We start from the raw sequence: 13,054 nt of genomic DNA, 5'->3' as shown, positions 1-13,054 counted from the left end.
AAAAGGAAGTTTATATTTTGAGTTAAAAAATGGAATAGGGACCTGGGACTTCAAGGAGAGGAAAGAGTGACTCATTTAGCAAAAACCAGATGCTCTGTAACTGGATGTTTGCCTTGCCATATGCATAGATTTCATTTATAGAAAGGTTGTTTCTGGAGACAGCCCTTATCTGGATAATAATCCTAATTTTCATTCTTCTATGGATTTAAGGTAATGCTATTAGTAAACTGTTACTATTACTTGCAAGGCCTTATGACGTTAGCTCAAAATAAACTGCATGCCAAGGTGAATCATCTTGGTGAGGCCTGTCCTTAAGCTAAAACAACAGAGATCACAGCTAACCAACCTTATTTAAGAATATCATAAATAGATCTTTCATTTAATTAAGTGTAAATTTAACTACCTTACAACAAAGAATGGGAATAAACCACAATACTTTATCGATCAAGTGATTTTTGTTTATAGTTTGTCTTTCATAAAGTCTGATTCCTTTTCTAAAGTGAGATTCATATTTCTGATTATATATTTTTCTTTTCTCAAAAGGGGCTTATATTATTGTTTCCATAGAGATAAAATCAAGCTGTTAGTGAAGTTTATCCCTAAGTAACCACAGACCCTGTAGTTTGTTTTTTTTTTTTAATAATAGATTCATTCCAGTGTAACACTTAAGATTATATGGTACATAGCCTGTGTGTGTTCCAAATAATACAGCAATTTTCTAATTGTGGATTTATTTGCTTATCAAGTTAATTATTATGGATTATAAATTAATGATATATTATAATTCAGTTACTTAGTCTATTAGATTTCCTTAGAAACCATATTTGTTGCCTATATCATTTTTAAGATGACAGTTGATAAAACAATTTTATATCCCTATTTCCTGTCAACTTATACTATACATTTTATAAATTAATTGGCAGTGATATGCCTTTCTGTGTATGGTTCCAAAGTATAGCTTTTGATTAATAATTTGCAGATGACTGTGTATAATGTATAATAAGATCCTCAATCGATTTGGATGAAAGGGCTTTTTAAGAAAAAAAGATAATCTCCTGTGCTCCTGTACTCTGTTAAGTGCTGCCAGAGGATCTACCAAGGATCCTTCTAGTATAGCATTTTATCATGTGATTTGCTACTCATAATTACTTAGGGGTTGCTTCTTGTCCATGTTATTAAATATTAACTCTAACATTAAAAAAAAAAACCCTCGACAATTGGCCCTTATCTCCTAATCCAGCCTTATTTCCTGCCATTTCTCCTCTTTTTCTAACCTAATTGTCCTGCTTGCTTTGCTTTATCATCCCATGCTGTCTTTGAAAGCTTGAGGGAAAATATATTGAAAATTTATATAATTTTATAAATAAAATTTATATAATACATATTAAATATATATTAAATTTTAGAATAACCAACTGTAGCTATGATTATTCTCTGAAAAGAAAAATATAAGAATAATGGGGTGATATAATTTCATGTTTAATGATACACGATAAGAGTTGGTTACTAGAGTTAGTTCAGAAAATTCTGATAATTATATAATGGACATGTTTCAGTCATAGAATGTAGTGCCGACTCAATGGCTGCTATTTGGGGAATACTTCCTATTAAATTGTGGGAGCAAATCAGTTGTCTAGCTAGGTTCTTTGCTACAAATAGCCAAGACTACCTTGATTTAAAAATCAAAGTACAAATAAATTGGAAAAATTTCAGGTGACCCTTAATGTTAAAGCTAGAGGATATGCGCTGAACAGAAAACAAAGGATGCAACACAGCTAAGATTCTGCTATAAAAATAGTCTGTTTCAGGTACTGCCATTGTCATTGGATGCTCTCAGCCATTGTCACTGACCCTTTTCCTATAGGAAACCCCCGCTCTGCCTCTGGACTCAATAAATGGTGATATTTCTAATAAAGAAATGGGTTATTCAATTAATGATGTTGTACCAAGAGAGTCATCTAAATAAAAAATTAAAATAGATTCATACTCTGTAACATAAAGTCCTTATGTATCAAAAATTTAAACATTTAGCAAAATGAGTCAGAAAGAAAAAGAAAAATATCAGATAGTTTCACTTATAGGAGGACTATAGGGGAACCAAGTAAGAGATCAGGAAAATAATAATAATAAATAAATAAATAAACAAAATTAGCAGGCCACTATAAATCAGTGCCATTCTGCAAGGGAGGAGGAAAGCAGAGGGATCAAAAGAGCACAGGGGACAATGGTGATGGTAGACAGGTGAATTGGTGGTGGGAATTTTATGGGGACTACACCTGAGAGGAGAAAGCATGTGTTGTACAAAAATGAACAATAATGTAAATATATATATATATTTTATTTTTTTTATTTTTTTTACTACATAACATACATGACTTTTTTTATTTTTTCGTGGGACCCTCGCCGGTGGCTGGGGATCGAACTGGTGCTGCAGAGGCTGTGGGCAGCCTTGCAACCCAGCGCTCAACCACTGCACCACCAGGGGAGGCCCTATATATATATATATATATATATATATATATATATATATATATTTAAAAGAATAAAATTAGAGAATGAAAATGTAAAAGTAACAAGGAGAAACAGCGTGGAGTTTCTTCAAAAAGAGGAATATATTCTTCAAAATTGATCTAAAGCCACATCTCTAAAAGCCTATGCTGATGACTCCAGGATCTATAGATAGCTTTTTTCAGAACTCTTATAGCACTTTCTGTTAGTACTGTATAGCCCACAGTTCTTCAGTTCTACTCTATATTTATACTGTATGGGCTTTGAATATATATAAGTCTTTGAGATCTTTGTCACTACTAGTTCTGTGATCTTGGAGAGATTACTTATGTGTGCTCAGGTGATTTGCCTTAAAAAAACATGTATAAGCATATATAAATATGAATAATCATATAAGTGTATCTATAAATATATATGTGCATGTATAAATATGCACTAGATTGTATTGTCAGCTCCTTGAAAGCATTAACTGTAGTGTCTCATTGATTCATAGTTAAATTCTCTTGCACTTCAACTTTCAGCAAATGTCTATTGTACAGGAAGGTTATCTAGCCTTCTAACTATATACCTGAAGAAAAGAGCTTGTAATATGTATTTTAGTTTACTATTCTTGGAAGGAGACTCTAAACCTCAAAATTTTTGTATTTACTTGTGGAGATCTGCTCTTGCCTTTTCATAACCTTGAAGTAACGTTATAGCATACTAAGCTACCTTTTACAAAAGCACATCATTTGCAACCAAGACACATTTTAGTTTTCAAGTATATGGTGAATTTGAGTGAGGGGGTGCCAGTCTATTCTTTTTATTTAGGAAGATAAATTACAGTGTATTGATCAATTTTATAACAATGCTCTGAATACAAATAGAGCTCTGTCTTGAAAGAAAATACTTTATAATGCAATAGCTTCTCTAGTGTTCGCAATCATACTTGCTGGTGAAAATTGGAATGAAGTAAAATGAATAACTTGTCAAAAACAAATATTGTATGTTTTTAAATTTCATTTTTTAAAATTTCTACTGCAGAGAAAAGTGTACATGTTTTTTTCTTTATTTTCTGTATAAAATATAATTGTGCTGTTTGTATTTCAAGGTAATATTTGCTCTTAAAATATTTTGTTTCTGTGCATACTGATACATGTGATATTAGTAGATTATCAGTGTATTTTATACTTTTAAATGCTTGTGAATAAAGTTCTGTGTATCATAGTAAGGAGTCAGATAAAAAACTCTCTTTTATAAATCATTCAATTTTAAAAATAATATTTGAATAACTGAGATATTTATGATTCATAATCAAAACATAAGGAAAACTGAATGTATGTCACTTCCTACTAAATAGATATAATAGCTTTGCATCACTCTTACCTTCATTTGAGAAACAGTTCTTATAAAGGCATTTACCAGAAGAAATATTTCATCCTTTGTATCCAGATATTCAGAAATGGTGCAAGCAGAAGCCTTTCTGACCTTGGACTGAGACCAAAGTGAAATTCTCTTTTCACTCAGTTGCCTCCTCAAAGATTATTTTTCAAATGTTAACATAAGGTTCATTAAAATCAGACCCAAAGGTTCTACTCTCCATGCTGAGTCATCCAAGTCCATAGGCTAAAGATTGTTGCTTAAGTAGCTGTTCTTGTTTTGAACATTTTGGATTTTCATATTGGCTTGTGTTTTTCTTAGACAAGCAGGGATAGAGCCAAATTTTGTGGTGCCTAAAGTTTATATAATTTTAGGTACCCTATTTTGGATAGAGAAATAGAGTGCTTAAAAAGTACGAGAAGAGCCCTTAAAGCTTAAGCTTTATTAACTTCCTGGTAAATTCACCTTTCCTGATGTAGTAGGATCCTTCCCCCATTTTTCTTTTTGGATTTGAATAACTTGAATATATTTAAGTAATCTCTCCAAGATCACAGAACTATCAGTGACAAAAATACCAAAAACAAAAATACCAAAACCCTATCTGATACCAAAGCCTACACAATGTAGATATGGAGTAGAACAATACTGACAACATGCTGTAAGAGTTCTGAGGGAAGCTGTCCATAGACCCTGGAGTCATCATCGCAGGCTTTTAGAGATGTGGCTTAGATCAATTTTGAAGAATACCTTCTACTTTTTGAAAAAAAAACCCACACTATTTCATAATGACTATACCAATTTTCTTTTCTATCAGCTGTATACAAGGATTCCCTTTTTCCACATCCTCTCCAACACTTATCCTTTTATCTTTCTAATAATGTTATCCTAACAGTTGTGAAATTATATTTCATTGTAGCATTGATTTGCATTTCCATAATGATCACTGATATTGCATGCCTTTTCATTACTTGCCTGTGGGCAGTCTGTATTTATAATTCTTGGGGAAATGTCTCCTCAGGTCCATTTCTTGTTTTTAATAAAATTACTTTTTAAAATACTGAGTTCTATAAGCTACTTATATGTTGTAATGTGATTATTAACCCTGTATCAGATGTATATTTTGCAATCTGTAGGTTGCCCTTTCATTTTGTTATTTTCTTTACTGTGCAGAAACTTCAGTTTGATGTAATCCCACTTGTTTTTTATTTTGTTGCCTGAGCTTTTGGTGTCACATCCAAAATATCACTGCCAAGGCCAATTCCATGGATCTTTATCCCTGTCTTTTCTTCTAAGCGTTTAACAGTCTTAAGTATCATGTATAAATCTTGGAAACATTTTGAATTGATTTTTGTATACAGTGTAATTTTCATTCTTTTGCATTTATGTAGTTTCCTCTGCAGCATTTATTGAAGAGATCATCCTTTATTCATTAGGTATTCTTTGTTCCTTTGTCAAAAATAAGCTAACTGCAAATGTGTGAATTTATTTCTGCACTCGCTATTCTATTCCATTGGTTTTTTGAGTCTATTGTTAGTACCATAATATAGCTTTGTGAAATAACTTGAAATCAAGATTCTTCCAACTCTGTTCTTTCTAACGATTGCCTTGGTTATTTGTGCTCTTTAATTTCATATGAATTTTATGATTTGTTTCTTATTTCTGTGAAAAATGCATGCAATTTTAATAGGTATTATGTTGAATCTTCATTTCATTTGGGGGAATGTGGACAATTTAACAACATTAATTCTTGTGATCCGTGACCATGACTTTTTATTTATTTGTCTTCTTCAATTTCTTTCATCCATGTTTTATAGTTTTCAATATATAGATCTTTCATTTTTGTCTAAATTTATCCCTAAGTATATTATTCTTTTTTATGTTATTATAGCTTTTCAAAATTAATCACTGTTGGTGTAAAGAAATGTACCTGATTTTTGTAGGTTATATTGTATCCTTTACTGATTTTATTTGTTAAGGCAGCTTCTTGGTAGAATCCTTAAGGTTTTCTACATAATGAATCACCTTAATCTATAATGAATTTCACTTCTTCTTTTCTGATTAAAGATGCCTTTTATTTCTTCTCTTGGTCTGATTGCTCTTGTTTCCATTTGACCCAGAAATTCCTCTTGTGGTACAGAGAGGAGACATCTGTATTCCCAAGTTTTTTTTATTTTAGTTTTAATCACAATAGCCAAAATATGTATATGTCTGTTAACAGATGAATGAATGAGCAATAATAGATACACTTTATATAGATGATATTATATATATATATATATATGAGTGGGATATTATTCCACCTTTAAGGAGATCTTGCTGTTTGCAATAACAGATAAACCAGGAGGACTTTATGACAAAATAGACACATTTTGAAAATATAGATGTGATCCTATTTATATGTGAAATCTAAAAAAGTTGAATGCATAGAATGGTGGTTACCAGGGACAGGGCTCTGGGAAATGGAAATACTGGTCAAAGGTATAAAGATGTAGATGTATAGGAAGAATAAATCTAAATAACATATATTATATAACTATAATAACACTGATCAAATATTGGAAATTTATTTGGAAAGTAGATTATAAGTGTTCTCATAATACAAAAAAATAAAATAGTAACTATAAAGAAATGATGTTAGCTAGCTTGACCATAGTAATCATTTTGTTGTGTGTATGTATAGTTGATCCTTGAACAGGGAGCGAGGGTTAGGGTTGCCGACCCTTGCACAGTTGAAAATATAACCATATTTAACTTTTGACTTCCCAAAATCCCTAATAGCCTGCTGTTTACTGGAATTCTTACTGATAACATAAACAGTTGATTAACAAATATTACATACAGTTTATGTATTCTTCACTGTATTCTTACAATAAAATATGCTAAGAGAAAAGAATGTTATTAAGGAAATCATTAGGAAGAGAAAATACATTTAGAATACTGTATTTATTGATATTCATATATACATTCAAAAACATTTATACCTGCTTTGGAGGAATATATCTATAATTCCCTATCTGAAGTGGACCAGTTCCCCTAAATTATATACAGTATTATAAACCAGTGTTACCTCAATAAATAGATGAATAAATAAATACATAAATATGTTTCTTTAAAGAGGAAAAATATATCTATACTTTCCATGGAATGGACCATGCAAATGAGAGAGCCCCTATATATTAAGCTTCATTAACTTCATTAAAACCCATCTTTTATAGTGCAGCTGTATAGATTTTGTATGCCATATATACTTCAGGGGGCAGCTATTTATACATCATGTTGTATAATTTGCTTGAACTTATCTGGCGCTGTATTTTGAAAGAATTTTTGGTGTCCCTTAATCAGGTAGGCATTGTTTTCTGAGCGTATTAATAAATAAATAATAAAGTGCTATTTTAAAAAATAATTAAAAGAAACTCAAGGAAATAAAGAGGAAGGAATTAATGCTAATACTTTCTTGTTCCAGTTGGTATTTTTTTATATAGCTAAGTTATGTTGTTATATAATAGTGTGTGTGTGTATATATATATATACACACACACACACTCTCTCTCTCTATATATATATAGAGAGAGAGAGAGTATCCATCAATATGTTTCCTATAATTCAAGTGCTGCCTTTAGTTGCCCAGGTGGGAACAAATAAATTAAAATGTGGTACACTAACTAGTCTAGAGCTTCATGAAAGTGGTTTATTTTACATACCCCAAACTGGTCCATCCACTTTTGCTTCTTTAACTCACAACATTACATTAATTGGATCTCTGTAAATGTAAAGTTTTTATTTTTAATGGATAGTGAGTACTATTTTACAAAAAGTTTTAAACTTGATAATTAATACTCATTTTACTGCATGGAAGTATCTTCATATATGTCAATTAAATGAATTTTCCTTATGGATCAATTATTTAAGATTACTAAATACACTGGGTGAACAAGGATGAGTCAGGAAATTTTAGTTGATGTTAATAATGAGTAGATACATTTTTAGAATCATGTAACAATTCTTAAAATATATATCTTCCTGATAGTGTATAGTTGACTACAAACTGTTAAATACAAAACACAGATATTAGGAAATCATATAAAAATAATAAAGAGACAGGTAAATTGAGAAAACAGAGACTAGGATTATGTAAACAATTTGTATTTGTTCTCTAGTGGTGAGGAAAAGGAAGGATAGAATCAGTTCAGACCTAAGTTTAATGCAGATTCTGACTCTTCACATCATTTTTGCGCTAAATTGCTAATAACTAACAAAACAAAGATAAGCCTCTTTTCTACTCCCACTCTTATCTCCCCCTGGGTGTCCTTGTTGAGGATTTAATGCTATCAAATGGTAAAAAGATTGGCATAGGCAACTTTTAAGTCAAATTAGATCAGTTCTGCTTTTTTTTCAGATCAAGAACAAAAATAAATCACCACTAAAACAAACAAAAACAGAAATTGACAAGTCCCCTCAATTTAAAGAGGGTAAATTTATGTTCAAGAGAAGTTAGTGATCTAGCTGGGGCCATACAGGATGTCACTAAGACAACCTGGAGCAGATGCTAAGTTTCTTTTCCTACTCCATTCAGGATACCACCAATTAATTATCCTATTGCAAGGAAATAGTGTAAGAACATTTTTACTTCCTGGATATGAAGATACATTTACTTTGATCATGAGGTGATTTAAAATACTGTTCCAAATCAGGAAGCCTAGGAATATTCCATTTGGGAAAAGTGATAAGTATGTAGTTGGGAGTTCTTTAAAGAGAATTTAACACAGACCAGTTATTTTATGTTACAAATGAGGAAACAGGAAGGTTAAGTGATTTGGCCAAAACAATACAAATAGTTCTAGAGCAACTATGATAAGGTAGCTGTAGTACAGTAAAAACTTACACTATAGTACCAGATTCTCTGGATTTGTATATCCCTTATTTATTGGGCCTCCCCGGTGGTGCAGCAGTTGAGCTCTGGGTTGTGAAGCTGCCCGCAGCCTCTGCAGCGCCGGTTGATCCCAGGCCGCTGGCCAGGGTCCCACATGGCATGCAGACCTTTCCTGCCCTGCCCCCTGTTCCCCTCAGCAGTGTACTTCATCAGTCTGCCTGTTCTGTTCCCCACTCTGGCTCTGGTGAATTCTGTCACCCTCCCGTGCTTCTGACTATACCCAGTGCTTGTATAAATAAACAAAAAAATAAATCTTAAAAAAAAATTATTAATAATTCATGGATTTTGTGAAGATTAAAAATAGAAAGAATACTGCCTGATATGTGTAAGTGTTGAATATGTTTCTATCACTAAAAAAGTATTTGATCTGCCTCCCCTGGTGGCACAGCGGTTGAGTGCTGGGCTGAGAGGCAGCCCGCAGCCTCTGCAGCGCTGGTTCAATCCCCGACCACCAGCAAGCGTCCCACGTGGCACACAGACCTCTCCTGCCGTGCCTGCTGCTCCCCTCAGCAGTGTACTTCGGTCCTTCTGCCTGTTCTTCTCCCTGCTCTGGCTCTGGTGAATTCTCTTGCCCTCCCACACTTCTGACTGTATCCAGTGCTTGTATAAATAAATGAATAAATCTTTCTAAAAAAATTTTTATCTAATACTAATATATTTTCTATTGTATTTAATCAGGAAAACTTTTATGCCTTGATTTACTCATTTAGTAGAAAAACCAGAGCTAGTCCCTTGTGTCTACAATTGTCATCTAGCGATTTTCTTAATCATATAAAATTGGTTGTTATCCTGTCATCATTTGCCTAAGTTTTTTGCAACTTTGAATAACTTTACCATTTGAGTGCTGAGACAAATGAAAAATTTACTTCATCTTTAAAATATGCTTAACAAAATGCCCTCATTTTATCATTGTTATCATTTAGCTTTTATAAGGAGAAATGACCAAAAAAAAGCTATTGCTATTTACAACTTTTAGCCCATGAAAATGTATTTTGTATAGCTTTAAATGCACCATAGATGAATTTTACTTTTACACTTGCTGCTTATTTACTAGTGCTTCAACTTAACTTTAGGGGCAGTGATCACATCTGTTTTAAAATTGACTAACTTGGAATTTAATACTAGATATGTTTAAGAGAGTTAAGCCTACAAGTAGAATGAAGCATTACTCTTGTACTGCTCTTATGTTAGTGAAGCCAGACTTCTGTGTTTCTTTTTTTTTTTTTTTAATGCATAGAAAAACTAGGGTGTAGGCCAGAGGTTCAGTTGGTGAGAGGATTCACCAGAGACAGAGTAGGGAGCAGAACAGGCAAAATAACTGAAATATACTGCTGAGGGGAGCAGTGGGAGAGACAGGAGAAGTCTGCTGCGCCATGTGGGTTAGCTCCCTGGCTGGGCAGGGATCAAACTCAGGCAACAGAGGTGATAGCACTAAGGCTGAACCCCTATGCCATAGGAAGGCCCCCCTTTTGTGTTTCTTTTGTGACTTAGATAATTCAGTGGTAGATGTGAAGGATCAGCATCACAGAGGTATACAGTTTTCTTGGTTTCACATAAAAACTCAAGCCTCTAGATTCCCCCGAGCATTGTGAAAATAAGTATATTCTGATTGTTTTGAATGTGGGTACCTTAGACTTAAAAGTTTGAGATTCCAGGGTGGTCATGTTGCTTTTGACCACATAGATAGGAACAGTTTTTCGTAATTTTAGGTGCAGTGTTCCCAGTAGAACCATTTTCCTAATATTGTGATACTTGAATTTTTATGTCCTAACATCTGAAATAATGAGAAGCTGTGAAAAAGCATTGGTATCAGGAGGTTTCAGTAGCTGCAGCTGACTGAATAAATGCAGTTTCCTCATTGGTGAAGAATTTAAAAAGTACCGTTAATTAAAAAGCCCCATTACATAAATTTAAAATAAACCCAGGAGTGAACATCACAGGATAGAGACTTTAAGATCCAAAATTGAGGGGAAATGTCACTTGAACACTATAGTTATTAAGAAAATATAATTTTAAGTTAATGGTTTGGATGTGAAAAAAGCTGAAAAATGTGCATATAAGCATAATGTAAGAGAAATAATTCAGAAAAAAAAAAGAGGTTCAAGGATTAGGATAGATGAGAATTAGTAGAAAGTGACGTATTATTTGTACAAAAATAAAAACTAAAGTCCTGGGGCCTCCCTGGCGGCACAACGGGTTGAGTGCAGCGCTGTGAAACTGTCCGCAGCCTCTACAGCACGGGTTCGATTCCCGACTGGCCAGGGAGAAATCCACATGGCACGGCAGACCTCTCCTGTCTCGCCCGCTGTTCCCCTCAGCAGTGTCTTCAGCCCAACTGCCTGTTCTGCTCCCCACTCTGTCTCTGGTGAATTCTCTCACCCTCCCACACCTCTGGCCTGCACCCCAGTTCTTGTATAAATAAATAAATCTTTAAAAAAAAATACACTAAATTCCTGTGGAAATAAATAACATGCCAAGCAGGGTGGCAAGCTATAAGATTAAATACACCTTAAAGGCAGGAAATTAGATGTGATTTGCAAGGTAATTTGATTTTTTAAAATAAAGGTAATGATATATTCAAGAGAGAAGCATAGGTAATTTAGAAATATTTATACTCAAATACCACATCAAAATAAGAAAATTGAGGCCTCTTTCAGCCTATATGGATTTATTTAAAATTATTTACATATATTTGGACACTATGAATGTCAGCATATTTATCTAGTTTCAAAAGAAAAAAAATCAAGATTTCTAGAGATATTGACTTTCTGGAGTGAATTTGAAAAGTTATATATCTATTAGACTAAAGAGCCGAGTGAATTAATATTTCTTTCTCCATCAATATTATGTTAAATTAGCAAATAAAAACATTGTCTTCTACATGCTAGATGCAATATTAAATGTTTTTTGTCTGCATTATCTTATTTACTATTTAGATATTAATGGAGGTTTAGCAGGTTATAAGATTTATTTTAGATCAAACAATTCCTTATGCCATAGGTGAAATTCAAACTCTTGTTTGTCTGAATATTATATATACTCTTAGTCAATCTATAATTAATAGTTTTGTATTTAGGTGTGTAGGATATAGCTATCAACATAGGAAATTAATTTGAGTGTTAACATAATGGACTTATGTAATTTGTGATAAATATTCAGAAGTATGAAGACAGAAAAAATTTACCTTAATTGAAAATGAAACTTAAAAATTTGAATTCAAGGGCCTCCCTGATGGCACAAGGGGTTAATTAAGATTCAGCCTATGAAGCTGTCCACAGCCTCTGCAACACTTGAGTTTGATCCCCGGCTGGCCAGAGAGCAACCCACATGACGCAGCAGACCTCTCCTGGCTCGCCTGCTGTTCCCCTCAGCAGTGTATTTTGGTCAGTCTGCCTGTTCTGTTCCCCACTCTGTCTCTGCTGAATCCTCTCCCCCCCGCAACACCTCTGGCCTGCACCCCAGCTCTTGTGTGCATGGATAAATAAATCTTTAAAAAAAGAAATGCAACTAGCACAAAATTAAAACGTAAAATTCTTCAAAAAAAATTTTTTTGAGTTTACCTTGGCCTAGCTCTACTATTTGTTCATTGATTTCATTCTTTTTCTTAACTTTGTCCTGCTTCACATTGTCTTTCCAGAAACGGTTTTACAATTCATTCTTGGCTCTTTCTAAGTAGCATTACTCTGTACTCTTTTTGATTGCTGCCTTATTATGCAAGCCTGTTCCTACCTCTCTTGTATAGGTTAGCACAATCCTTATCTTCCATCATGCCTCAGTCCCACATCTTATTTTCTGTTTACTTCAATACCCAAGGAGTATTTTTCCTCATTTCCTAGCTTTACTTTTGGAAGTTAGATATCCAAACTTGGATTGATCTTAAAACATATTCAGATGAATGGGATACCACTAAATAAATATAAAAATAATCTCCCCTGGTGGCGCAGCAGTTGAGCGCTGGGCTACGAAGCTGCCCACGGCCTCTGCAGCACCAGTTCGATCCCCGGCTGCCAGGGAGGGTCCCACATGGCGTGATAGACCTCTGCTGCCGTGCCTGCTGCTCCCCTCAGCAGTGTACTTCGTCGGTCTGCCTGTTCTCTTCCCCGCTCTGGCTCTGGTGAATTCTCTCACCCTCTTGTGCTTCTGACTGTACCCAGTGCTTGTATAAATAAATAAATCAATCAATCTTTAAAAAAAATAATGAAATAGTCCAAAAATAGCTGAGCTAAATGATATAAAAAATATCTGTTGGATTAATTA

At 33.7% G+C, this 13,054-nt stretch overlaps 1 protein-coding gene across 1 annotated transcript in view; it reads left to right on the top strand.

Annotated features, from left to right (window-relative positions):
• PHYHIPL (phytanoyl-CoA 2-hydroxylase interacting protein like) overlaps positions 1 to 13,054 on the top strand; it is a gene marked incomplete at its 5' end in the record, with an annotated part of 50,127 nt that overhangs the window by 19,813 nt on the left and 17,260 nt on the right. The gene's annotated exons all lie outside the window — the stretch shown is intronic.

This window comes from Talpa europaea (assembly GCF_964194135.1).
Source record: "Talpa europaea genome assembly, chromosome: 10".
Lineage (NCBI taxonomy): Eukaryota > Metazoa > Chordata > Mammalia > Eulipotyphla > Talpidae > Talpa > Talpa europaea.
The sequence above is the reverse complement of the archived record's forward strand: the minus strand, read 5'-3'. Positions and strand labels throughout refer to the sequence as shown.